Source organism: Trachemys scripta, chromosome 2 (genome assembly GCF_013100865.1).
Source record: "Trachemys scripta elegans isolate TJP31775 chromosome 2, CAS_Tse_1.0, whole genome shotgun sequence".
Classification (NCBI taxonomy): Eukaryota; Metazoa; Chordata; order Testudines; family Emydidae; genus Trachemys; species Trachemys scripta.
The window spans coordinates 156,508,579-156,522,709 of record NC_048299.1 but is presented as its reverse complement, the minus strand read 5'-3'; positions in this window follow the sequence as shown (position 1 = coordinate 156,522,709).

Sequence of the window (14,131 nt, the reverse complement as noted above, 5' to 3'; positions counted from 1 at the left end):
CTTTATTGGTGCCCTGGAACCATGCTAGACAGGTGGTAAAGTCCCAGGCACATGCCTGGGAGTCAGCAGACCTGGGTTCTGTTCTTGGCTTTACCACACATGTGCTGTGAACCTGGGTGGCATGTGAAGCACCAGTGCAAAGGATTGCAGGGTGCATTTGAGGGACTAAAACTGCCCAGTGCAACCAATTGAACAGAGAACCAGTGATGCTGTTTCAGAGGAGAAACTGACACACGCAAGGGGACTGAGTTGGTGATAGGGTGGGAGGCAGGGAGCATAAAGTGACGGTAGCTGGCAAACCCATCTCTGCTCAGCAAGCAAACTGGGAGACCAGGAGCCAGTTGCAGGGACTGTGGCAAGCTAGTAAGGCCATCCTGATTGTTCTGCTTACATGATCTGTGGTTATTGTAATGCCAGGAATCTGGCCCACAGTATGCAACAACAATTTGCAATGGCTGGTCTAACCTTTGGAACAAATGAGATTAAAATTCCTCCATGGACCATAAGATCTAGGAGTGGTTAGCTGGAACCACTTATTCTGCCAAGCAGTCAGACTTCCCAGCATGAATTACCTTCCCCAGTAAATTAAACTAAAGATATTTATGTAAAACTTGGTTGAGAGTCTTCCAGCAATTTTATAAAGGCAACAATGTGGTTCCTAGAAGAACTTTTCCATTTAAATGTCCATGTCAAATTGCACAGAACCTTAGCTAAACCATCGTCTTGAAATTCTGGAAGGTGGAAGCTGAATTATATCATGTTCTGCTCTGCACACAACTGTCCAAGATCCAAGGCTGCACCAACAATCTTCTAAAAATAAAAAAATGAATAAATGAGGAAAAACGAACTAAGCCAGGTCAAATGTAACCAATGCAGGTAAACTGAAATGGACGAAAGCCTCTCTCTAGGATGTCATATTGGCAGTATCCGAGTACCTACTTGCTTTTGAACAGTGATTAAAGAAGATATAAGCAAATGCCTTCAGGAATATCCAGTTTGCAAACCTCTTGAGCTGAGATTTTTCAAAGCTGCCTAAGAAATTGAATGCCCAGTTTCCTTTAAAATGTAATAAGAATTGAGTATCAAAATCCCGTAAGTGCCACTTAAACCCTGAACTCTTATGCAGTGTGACCAAGATTTCCAAAAACAGTTGCCTTGGGTCAAGCTGTGAACTCACTACTAGACACCAGAATAAGTGGCCTGTGTTCCAGTGGTACTCAGTGTGACAGATGTGGCAACTTCTTCAGGAGATCTCACTGTATTGTATTATTGTGTGCCAGGGATTGCATGTAATTTCCATGTGAGACAGTGATCACAGCCCTCTGGGAACTAAGAACAGGTTGTGGGGGGTGACAGGCTTTAACATCTCCAGAGAGGTACCACCTGCTGGAGGATCTCATATACTAGTAGAAACTTGACCTCTGGAGAATCCACAGACAAAGAAAGGACTCTTGAATGAATAGCCTGAGTTTAAATGGACTCGGGGCCTGCTTTCTGGCCCAGGAAACGGACAGGGCCTGCTGTTCAAAGGGAGGGCCCCAGCCCTTCCAGGGAAGTGTTGGAAGGACTGACACAAGCCAGCGCCCTTGTTGGAGTTGAGGTGCTCTCAGGTAAGCTCATTAGCATGTGTGTAGGTTTGTAATGTGTTCACTGCAGTGCTTTCATGGTGATAATACATGTGCTTGGTTATAAAGAGCTGTGTGGTGATTGGTTTATAGCCTTTGAGGAGACAGCAAAGCAGGCCGCTGAGGCAGTCTGGCTTGCTGGGGAATAGGCAGGGAACTGTGCAGCCTGGAAACACTCCCAAGCTATCTCCTCTCTTGGGGTGAGCAGGAGCCCTTGTTGGACCGTGGAGGGGAAATGTGTGCAGTTGCCCTGAATTGTTACATTCAGCTCTCCTGGAAATTAGTGGGAGGTCCTGGCTGCTCTGCACTTCTGAGGTTAGCAGTGTTCAGCTGCATTGCTTAGGGTTACCATATTTTGTGCCTCCAAATGGAGGACACTCCACGGCCCCCGGCCCCGCCCCCAGCCCCGCCCACACCCCCGCCCAACCCCGCCCCCTCCCCTGCTTCCCGCGAATATTTGATTCGCGGGAAGCCTGAAGCAGGTAAAGGGGGTGTGGGGGGAGGAGGCGCGGCCCAGGCTGGCCCCCCGGCGTTTCCAGCCTGGGTCAGCTCGGGCCCTGGGGTGCCGGCCCCGGCCGACCACCCCCGGCCCGCCCAGCACTGCCGGCCCCCGGCCGGCCCGGCTCCCCGCCGGCCCGGCTGACCTCCCGATATTCCCGGACATGCCCGGCTTTTGGGGATTTCCCCCCGGACGGGGATTTGAGCCCCCAAAAGCCGGACATGTCCGGGAAAATCCGGACGTATGGTAACCCTAGCATTGCTCCAATCCCTGGGGTGATGTTCATGTGTCCCAGGGAGCTGAGAGTCTGCCTCACTGCTGCGTAACTTGCATGGGCTCAGACGATGTCCCCGGTCTCTTCAATCTGGATTGCATCCAAATATGCAATTGAATTGGGGCCAGACTGTGATCTGATTGAGGCTGCAGCATACCTGTACCTCTTACTGCCAACAATGGGAATTATGGGGGCCCAGTACTTCTGAAGAGGGCCGGCTCCAGCTTTTTTGCCGCCCCAAGTGGCAAAGAAAAAAAAGGGGGGGGGAGGGGGCAAGAAAAGCCCGATTGAGCGGAGCAATTGAGCTGCCGCCGAAGAGGAAGAGAGGGACTGAAGGACTTGCCGCCGCAGACCCGGACATGCCGCCCCAACAACTGATGGACTGCCGCCCCTTTCTGTTGGCTGCCCCAGGCATCTGCTTCCTTCACTGGTGCCTGGAGCCAGCCCTGCTTCTGAACGTCAAACCACCAGCTTCCAGAGGCTGGAGTCTTTCAACCTAGTACATGGACATTCCGCTGCATGCTGCCAGAACACTCGGTCGGGATAACTAGAGACCCTGGGAAATGAGGTCAATTCTCTATCTACTGCAGTCCTGGCTGGGGCTCATCACAGGCTCCCCCTTCTCTTTCTGCTTAGCAGGAGCTCTCCATCTGCCATTTCCTCCAGTTCTGTGAACAAGACCTGTGTACCCCTACATCCCATCCCGGGGACCTGCCCCTCTGGTGGACAGGACAGAGGGGTTAGGAGGATGTGGGGGAAGAAGGTGGATTTCTGCATATTGGAATTTCCAAGAGGAGGCCCATATCAGGACTTTGAAGTGTGGGTGGGGAGGTCTATTTCCTTGGTCCAGATCTTAACTCAAACATTCTTGTGGGGTTTTTCATTTAGTTCTTTTGTCAAATGAGAGTTTTGCAACAGACTGAGGTATCGGGGTTGAGAACAGCTTTTGCGGAGGTGTTAAATAATGTGTATGTTTAATGTACAAAACTGTAATGTTTAAGGTCTGTTTACAGGTGGCAGTGTGGCCTAGTGGATGAGAACTCCGGATGGGAACTCTGACAACCTGGGTTCTATTCCTGGCTTGGTCACTGGCCTGCTGGGTGACCTCTAGCCAATCACTTCAAACCTGTGCCTCAGTTTCCCCAGTGTCAGTTGGGGAGGATAATGATTGCCTTTGTAAAGTACTATGAGATATAGGTGATTAAAAATATAGTTAATACTATAGTTTTTCATTTCTATATGCCATAAAGAGCCTGAGGTCCCTTTCATGACTCTACTTGTATAAATGCTCCTGAAAAGCAAACACATGATCCGAGCCACTTTAGGCCCACCCCAAATACATTACAGGAAAAGACCTATTTTAAATGGAATCTGCACATGGTTTAAAATTTCCTATTTGCAACAAGCTCCTCCTTGCCTGTTTCTCCTTCTGGCCTCTCATTTGCAATTAGAAGCGCTTTGTTGCAATCTCTTTAATGTTTGCTAAATTATCTCATTTGTTTTCCTTTTGAAATGGATCTAGTTTGCTAACACTTACTACACTGCTCTACAGTATCAGGGCTTTTGCTTCAGGCAGGCTTTTTTTTAGCGTGGAGGCTTTTTGTTTTGTTTTTCTTTTGTTTTTGTTTTAAACACAAATAGATTTCTAGCAGTATTTCTTATATTTAAACAGTGCCTCCAATGCTATATGAAACTAGAATATGAAAAAAATATATAAAATATGTGTGATCACTTCATGAAGTGAAAGTAATTTAATTTAAACTTGAACCAGGAGCTTCAGGAAAGCTAGATTACTGGTTATTGAGCATCAAAGTTTTTGAAAAACGTCTGACTAAAATCTTGTCCCCACAGCAAAATTAGGTTTTGCAGCGTGGTTTGGTCTGTGTCTCATTAAAACTAATGCTTCCCATCCCCCTTTATACTTCCAAATGTGTTTATCCTGCTGTGCGGAAAGCTGCTGCCTTTTGTAGTTCTCTTATCAAGTCTGGCACATCCTTTACAGATAAGTGGTCTGAAACTAATACCATATGGCTGCTAATACTACAACTGCCCCCACTGGGTGGGAAGTCAGGGGTAAAGGAAATGTGTGTATTTAACAAATGTTCCATGTCACAACCAGAAACTGAGTTAGTTTGTCTTAAGAAGCTTCCTGTGGTTTAAGCACATATTAATGGAAGCCTCCCCCACACCTCCCCCCCCATGTCTAAAATCTGAGTTACTGGAGTGCAAATCCTGATGATGCTAACCAGAGGAAAAAATGCAAATCTTCTCATGATGATAATCAACATTTACAGTATCATTGCAATCCACCATTCTCTCAGGAGAAGAGGCTGGTGTTCCACTCTGTGAAGCATCCTATGCTGACTCAATGAGCAATCTAATCAAAAAGTTTAGCTTTAACCCTCTCAAAACCTGCAGGAATATCCTGCGTTATCTAAGAATTAGGGAGGAAATTATCAGTTTGATTTCAGCTGAGATAAAGAGCTGTATTGTCCATTGTTGGTTGAAAATGCATAATTTGCAATTTTATAGTGCAGTTGTAGCCATGTTGGTCCCAGGATATTAGAGAGACAAGATGAATGAGGTAATAGGTAGGGCTGTCGATTTAATCGCAGCTAACTCTCATGATTAACTCAAAAATGTAATCACGATTAAAAAAAATTAATCAGTTTTAATTGCACTGTTAAATAGAATACCAATTGAAATGTATTAAATATTTTTGGATGTTTTTCTCCTTTTTCAAATGTATTGATTTCAATTACAACACAGTATACAAAGTAGACAGTGCTCACTTTGTTTTTATTACAAATATTTGCACTGTAAAAATGGCAAACAAAAGAGATAGTATTTTTCAATTTACTTCATACAAGTACTGTAGTGCAATTTCTTTATGGTGACAATGCAACTTAAAAATGTAGATTGTTTCTTTGTTACATAACTGCACTCAAACAAAACAATGTAAAACTTTAGAGTTTACAAGTCCACTCAGTCCTACTTCTTGTTCAGCCAATCGCTAAGCCAAACAAGTTTGTGTACATTTACGGGAGATAATGCTGCTCGCTTCTTATTTACAATGTCACCTGAAAGTGAGAACAGGTATTTGCATGGCACTTTTTTGTAGTTGGCGTTGCAAGGTATTTATGTGCCAGATATGCTAAACGTTCATATGCCCCTTCATGATTCCAGAGGACATGCTTCCATGCTGATGATGCTCCTTTTATTTACAAAAAAAAAAAATAAAAAAAAAAATGCATTAATTAAATTTGTGGCTGAACTTCTCGGGGGAGAATAGTATGTCTCCTACTTTGTTTCACCCTCATTTTGCCATATATTTCATGTTATAGCAGTCTCGGAGGATGACCCAGCACGTTTGTTTTTAAGAACACTTTCATTGCAAATTTGACACAACGCAAAGAAGGTACCAATGTGAGATTTCTAAAGATAGCTACATCACTCAACCCAAGTTTTAAGAATCTGAAGTGCCTTCCAAAATCTGAGAGGGATGAGGTGTGGAGCATGCTTTCAGAAGTCTTAAAAGAGCAACACTCCAATGCAGAAACTACAGAACCCGAACCACTAAAAAAGAAAATCAACCTTCTGCTGGTGGCATCTCCGCACTGCTTTGGATGGTTATCGAGCAGAACCTGTTATCAGCATGGAGGCATGTCCTCTGGACTGGTGGTTGAAGCATGAAGGCACATACGAATCTTTAGTGCATCTGGCACATAAATATCTACAACAGTGCCATGCAAACACCTGTTCTCACTTTACAGGTAATATTGTAAACAAGAAGTAGGCAGCATTATCTCCTGTAAATGTAAACAAACTTGTTTGTCTGAGTGATTGGCTGACAAGAAGTAGAATTGAGTGGACTTGTGGGCTCTAAAATTTTACATTGTTTTATTTTCGAATGCAGGTTTTTTGTACATAAGTCTACATTTGTAAGTTCAACTTTCATGATTGCACTACAGTACTTGTATTAGATGAATTGAAATACTATTACTTTTGTTTTTTTACAGTGCAAATATTTGTAATAAAAATGAATATAAAGTGAGCAATATACACTTTATATTCTGTGTTGTAATTGAAATCAATATATTTGAAAATGTAAATATTTAAATAATGGTATTCCATTAACAGTGCGATTAATCACGGTTAATTTAAATTGAACAGTTAAAAAAATTAATAGGCAATACATTTTATTGGGCCAACTTCATTGGATAAAAGAAACAAGCTTTTGAATGCCACAGAGCTCTTCTTCAGGTCTGGGAAAGGTAATCAGGGTCCCAGCTAAATACAAGGTGGAATAGATAGTTAAGCGTCAGGAGTTAACAATTGCAGGAAACCATTTAAAATGAAGTGAGCAATTAACACCTCTGCAGTCCTAGGACAAAGTTTTATAGATGGGTCACAGATCGTTTTAATGAGACCTAAAACCAGTGTCTCCACTGAGTCCATGATTTTAGGTGTCTAGCAAAGTTATGGATTTAAGTTCCCAGGCTCCTCTTTTGAAGGTGTTGTGCAGGTTTCCTTTGAGGATGAGGACTGAGAAGCCAGATATTCTTCTGATGAGGTTGGGGGGGGAGAGGTTGTGATATCCTAGATTTTCTCCATGGAGCATGCTCTGTGGTATCTGGCTGTAGGTAATGGATTTCTCAGTGTGTTTGGAGTGGTTGCTGGATCTGTGACGCAAATCAGTGGCTATGCTCTGAGGAGGAAGTCTGGGATACACACTTAAAACTGCCTTCAGCAAACAAGGACACGCCACCAGAGAAGTGGATCACGTTATGGAATGGGTCCCCCAAATACTCAGAGCACTTGCTTCAATACTCCCTCCGACCGCACACCCCTAGTAGTCACCTACCATCCCACACTAGAACTCGTACAAGATCTCGTTAAAAAAAATTACCCCCCATACTTGATGGGGAGGCCACGTCCCAAAAGCAATCTTTCTCCTTTAAACAGTGCGCCAAGCTCATAATCCGAAGTCAACTTCCCACAGAGCAGGACCCTCTAACTCAAAGTGGCACCAGAATCTGCCAGAACAACAGATGCAAAACCTGCAGACCTATCTCCACCGCTATGGTCAATAGCACAACACACCTTTCAACATCCATGGGTCCTACACATGCCTATCACAATATGTGGTGTACCTCATCCAGTGCACTAAATACCCCACAGACTTGTAGCTTTACCTGTGAGTCCTCTCCTCTGGCTGGGATACAGTCAGGTGTCGGCAGAGGAGGAGGTGCTTTTTGGGCTTGGGTGCATACATCTGGCAGGGCACAGCTGGATTTACTCAGAGTGCAGGTGGATATCAGCTGGGCTCATACATAGCCTGTTAATATATGAACAATCAAAGGTCCAGAAGCTCCAGATACCTTATTTCAAGGCAAGCAACTAGGGTCTGTTCCTGGGCACAGTCTGGGCTGGGAGTCACGAAGGCTGTTGGGGCAGAGCACTGTGTCAGGGAAGTGCATCGGTATCCAGGATTTATTGATAGCTGTGAGTGATTGTTTGGGGTGCGCCGAAGTAACTGCCTCTAAACTGACCAGCCCCTGGCAGACTTGCACCAAGCTTCTAAAATCTCTAAGTAAAAAGGTTTCCTGGCTCACCCGCACTGCATTAAGGGCCTGTGCCGGTGTCATTCCTCCCTTAGGCCCTGTCTACACTAACAACTTTTGTTGACAAAAGTGATGTTGACACCCAGAAGTCGACATCATAAAAATCAGAATCTCATGTTCACACTTGCTCCCTCTGTCGGCAGATCGCATCCACAGTGAGGGCACCATCATGGATAGTGTGAGCAATGCACTGTGGGTACCCATCCCACAGTCCAACTCAACACCTTGTGTCGCTAGGTGTTGTGGGAAGGCGGAGCAGATCGCGGCCGATCTTGGGACCGGACTCAATGTCTCGCGATGCATTGCTTTCTGTCCCAGCACTCCATGGGCTTACGGCTTTCTTTTGTGGCATTTTTGCAACGGCCCTTCTTTTGCTGTGCACTGCAGCATCTTCGTGAGAAGGGATGGATCCCACACTGCTCTCCTGTGCTCTTAACTGTCATGACATTGTGGATGGCAGAGCAGTTAATCGTGAAGTTCCTAACTGAAGAAGACTTGCAGGCACCCAACATTCTGCGTGACATGGATAGGAGCAACTTTACATTGCTTTTGGCATTCACAGAACAGCTGCGTAGGATAGACCATTGCTTTTGGGCTCCAGGAAACAAGCACTGAGTGGTGGGATTGTATTGTCATGCAGGTGTGGGATGAAGAGCAGTGGCTACAGAACTTTTGGATGCAGAAAGAAAGTGTCTGGGTTTCTGAGATCCATGCCCCTGTGACCCAGAGCTTTCATTTATCTCTCCCTGGCGATAAGCTGATCAAGTAGCAGCAGGAGGTCAGGATGAGGGAGGCAATGTAGAGAATTAATTGCAATAAACTATTTCTTTTGAAATATAGCACATTGCACTTTCATCTCGCGCTCTTGAAGAGTCTTACAAACATTAACTAATTCAGCCTCTTGTGTTAATTAATCGCGCTTTAGTAGATCAGATAGGCAGTGTTCAGAGTACTTGAAAAGCTGCTATTTTCTCACCTCCGCTCTGGGATCTTTAAACAGGAGTATGTGACTCTTGCTTGCTGAGCACAATCACAGAGACTGGACTAGGTGCTTTAAATCTGTAGCTACAAGAGGATACAACAGGAAAAAGAGGAAAAGCCCAAGGGAATGAGAAGGAAGTCAAAAATCAAGCGACGGAGAGAAGTAGATAAAAATAAAATCTGTGGTGCTGTCAGGCCATCTCAGATATGTTCGATTACCACTTCAGCTGATGGTACATTCCAGAGGTTACAAGGTTTATAACAAAATGATACAGTCCGCTTCCTGGTCACACTAAAGACAGACCTTGCCTTTACAGCAACACTTGAAACTTGTGAACGTGGCAAAAGCTCATCTCACTATTCCCATGCCGCCGCCTCTTTTTTTTCCCCTTCCTTGTCATAAATTCACCTTAGCTACTATGTCCCTTTCATCTCCACAATCCAGACAGCCCCTCCTAACAAAGCTAATGAGTGTTCTATTCCTGTTTTGCAGATGGATATACTGAGGCAGAAAAAGGATTAATGACTAGCCAAAGGTAACACTGAGAACCTCTGGAAAAGTTAGCCCCAGAACCCAGGAGTCCTGGCTCCTTAGCCCCACAACTTTGATCACTAGTAACAAATGGGGAAAAGTTAGATACAATATTGTATGAAGAACAAGAGTACTTGTGGCACCTTAGACTAACAAATTTATTAGAGCATAAGCTTTCGTGGACTGCAGCCCACTTCTTTGACTGCAGTCGACGAAAGCTTATGCTCTAATAAATTTGTTAGTCTCTAAGGTGCCACAAGTACTCTTGTTCTTTTTGCGGATACAGACTAACACAGCTGCTACTCTGAATATTGTATGAGAATTTCTAAGAAATGCTGACACAAGGAAGCAATCACCATTAGTGATGAATTCTATGGCTAGGATGACTCAGGCAAGTTTTAGAAAGGCGTTTATCAAAAACGCAACTCACCTAAGCACAAAGGACTGTGGTTTTGCGGTTGTTGGTGTTTTTTCCCCCATGTAAGGAAAGGTAGTATTCAAGAGGGGAAAAAATGCCTGCTCTCAAGACTAATGCTAGGACATTAGAGACAAAAAACAGGAACACAGTAGTGACGCTAAACAATTATTTTACATCTTTCTTCAAAATGAAAGGGGAAAATATCCCACACATTGGCTTTAAGAAGTAGTGAGAAAATCCGCAGCTAATGGTCAAAATGCCTGGGATTGGGGGGAAAGCCCCTTCTTAAAGTAGACAGTGTGTGAAAAACAGACAACAAATATCCAATATAGAATTGAATTGAAGCACGAATTGAAACTAGAGTAGATCCCTGAAGGCTGAGAAATATCTAGAATAATGTCAGACCAAGGGCCACGTCAATAAACTACAGAGGAAGTTGAACAGTGATTTTGTGTGGGAGTCAAATCAAGGACAACAAGAAAAACAGCTTGGTGAAAGAGGCTGACTTTCTGCCTCTGAAAGGCCTAGCTACTGACTGCCCATTGTACTTCCTGTGAGAGAGATCATCATTCTAAGGAACAGCCCCTTGGCCAGGAATAAGATGGGTGAGGAAATATCTCTTTCTTTTGGGATGGCAGGGGGGGAGAGGAGACTTTTGGTAGTGAAAAACACAATCTTTGGAGCTCCACAGTAGTTCTTCAGGTTTGGGAAAGGTGATAGTGTCACAGCTACATACAAGGTGGAGCAGATTGTTAAGCGTAAGTAGAGCCCTGCACAGATACAAAATTTGTATCCCCGTCCAATCTGCAAACATGGTCCATGGATATAAAGCGGGTATCTGCGGATTTGCAGGGCTCTAATCATTAGGATTTGACATGTTGCAAGAAACCCTTTAAACTGAAGTGAGTAATTTTACACCCCTGCTGTCATAGGACAAAGGAGAATTAGTGGGTTGCAGACTGTTGTAATGAGACCTAAAACCAGTGTCTCTAATTGTCTCTGATTTTTTGTTGTCTAGCAAAGCTATGAATTCAAGCTCACAGGCTCCTCATTTGAAGGTGTTGTGCAGGTTTCCTTCTGAGGATGAGGACTGAGGGGGTCAGATCAGGACTGTTCTTAGGCATACGCGGCTGCGTAGGGTACCCGAAAATTTGGGGTACCATCGGGACCATACGCACTGACTTCTCATCTTGCTGGGGGTGCTCGACCCAACCCTCCTGTTCCAGGCCCCACCCCTTCCCCCCTGCCCCGCCTCCTCCCCCTCCTTCCCGGAGCTTGAAGCTGTGAATCAGCTGTTTGTGGTGCTCTGGAAGCACTGGGAGGGAGGGGGAGGAGTTGGTAAGCACTGGGCTGCTGGTGAGGGGGGCAGAGGGGGGAGTTTGGTGCTGGTGGGTGCTCTGCACCCACTAAACTTTCCCTGTGGGTGCTCCAGCCCCGGAGCACCCACCCACGGAGTCCACGCCTATGACTGGGACAGCAGGTCAGAGTGGGTCATCTCCCGCTCACCCAGCGCATGCTGCAGTCTCCTTATTAGGCATAAGGCAGGGGCCATATTCAAAAGCCAAATGCGCTGGCGTAGGGGCACCAGTTTAATAATACTGCGTAGGGCCCTATAAATCCTAAGGACGGCCCTGGTCAGATACAGAGTGATTGTTTTGTGAAAAGTGTTCATCCACAGGTAAATGGGGGTCTTACTGTTTTCCTGTGTGTGTTCATTTGAGAGCATAGTGAAGTGATACAACATTCACTTTCTTAAACTGTTCAGACCAGTACGAGCACAGAAAAACCACAGACATGAAGAATCCTGTGGATTATCATCTTTTTATCTATGCAAAGGCATGAATAGTGCAGAGAACTTTAGTGACATCCAGATCAGATCCAGAATGTGGATTGGAAGGAGTGAGATTAGAAGGTCACTTATATTGGAGGGATTATTTGGAGTTTGTGCTCAGTGATTTGATTTTTCTCTACAAGGTCTTGGTTTGGAGTGAGATACCCTATTCATATAGGCAAGAACAGGAATTCTTTTCCTCTGGTTTTCTTATGGAAATACTTTCTATTCATAGTCCTCGGGGAAAGTGCTGTATAATGTATCTAAAGGTACAATCAGAATTTGTAAAATATTCCAGAATGGTGGTAAGTAGAATCTGGCTCGTAGTTAACATTCAGGTCCCCAGGCTTCAAAGATCTTGGCTGCTTCATCATTTCCTCGTTTCATGTATGAGGCAAGGGATGTTGCTGTAAGCGAAGAGGGCACGAGCACATTCCCACACATGTGGAAAAGCACACCTGTCATTCCAGGCATACATATCAGGGTTACAGGGTTTGCATGTGCCTTCATTTCCCTGCCTTATGGGCGCTAGTATTCTACTGCGCACTTCCACTTCAATGGTGCTGTTTTTAAGAATTTCTGACTTGCAAATTTGTCAGGGACAGAGGTGGAGCAAAAGAGGCAACATAGTCATCGCTTTGATATCCTGCTGTGCCCCCTTCTCCTCCCCTCCCCCACTCCAATGTTTGAGCCCAAGGCAATGGAAATAAAATCAGCGCAGTTATTTCTGTCTTTGGTTATTTTTTTGTGGAGAATATTCAGAGCACAGTAGCTGCTCTACCGAAGTGATGTGACATTGTGCTATCAGGTAATATTCTCTAACGGGTCCTGCATTAACAGAAAGAGATGAGTCTCAGCTTGGACTGTAATTTATTAATCACTGCAGAGCCTCTGCTCAACAGAAGCTAGCAGCTGAGGAATATGTCTGTATCTGGGGGATGAAGGGAGAAAAGGAGACTGACAAGCATATGGAATGGAGATTGGCATTTATCTAGTAGGTGCATGCATCCACTGTGTCTGCCAACTACCATGGAATGTCTGTGAACAAAGTAAAAATAACTCCCCCCCCCTTAATCAGGATCCACTCCTGCATTAAGAAATGGGATGGAAAGTGACTTAATTAGGAGTAAGAAAGTGTTTGGAACTTTACACTTTATCTATCGGTTTATTTTTCTAATTTAGAAACTCAAGGCCAGGAACTTTAAAACTCTGACTGCAGGTCCCATGGGAAATAAATGTCTCGCTTCATACATCAAACTACAGACAGTTGATATTTATTCACTTCCTGCCGCTGGGCTGCTTATTTCTATAGTTTGGAAACAACCAGACCTTTCGCTGATCCACTAACAGTACCCATGGCTCCATACACAGGAACATGGTATGCGATCGTCTGTTTGCTGAGACCACCAATAAATAAGAGGATGCATCCTTAGTGCATCTGCCCTGTGATTGGCATAGTCTTAGAGCTTGTCTACATTGGCACTTTACAGCGCTGCAACTTTCTCGCTCAGGGGTGTGGGGAAAAAAACCCTGAGTGCTGCAAAGCACCAGTGTAGACAGTGCACCAGCACTGGGAGCTATGCCCCTCATGGAGGGGTGTGTGTGGGTGTGTGGTGTTAGCAAGTAGGTTGCACTCCTTGACTCTTTACTGTGTTCCTGCAACCCCCTTTGCCTAAGGCTGATGCCGCAGGCCATGTGAAAGCTTCATTTGATCCAACATGCTGTAGCTTATCTGCCTGAGGCAGAGGGATGAAAGCTTAAAACGCAAGTGCTCTGCATTCTACTTTGGCGCTCTGTTCAATTAGGGTTACCATATCTCATAAATAAAAAAAGAGGACCCTCCATGGGCCATAGCCCCGCCCCAACTCCGCCCCTTCCCCACCCTAACTCCGCCCCCTCCTCCCTCCCACTCCAAGCCAGAGGGAAAGGGCTGCCCCAGTGCTACCGGCTTCAGGGTTTGCCGGGCAGCCCCCAGACCCTGCGCCCCCAGCCGGCGCTTCCCCAGCGCAGCTGGAGCCCGGGAGGGGAAGCGCCCAGCCGGGGGCGCAGGGTCTGGAGGCTGCCCAGCAAACCGTGAAGCCGGTAGCGCTCGGGCTTTGGGCAGCCCCTATGCCTCCGGACCCTGTGCCCCCAGCCGGGCACTTCCCCTCCGGGGCTCCAGCGGCTCTGCGTAACTTACACTGTATAAGTTACACAGAGCCGAAGAGAAGCAGAGCCCCCGCAGCTGCAGGCTCTGCTCCTCTTAGGCTCTGTTTAAGAGCCGGGCTGCCCCAGTGCTACCGGCTTCGGGCAGCCCCCGTGCCTCCGGACCCTGCGCCGCCGGAGCCCGGGAGGGGAAGTGCCCGGC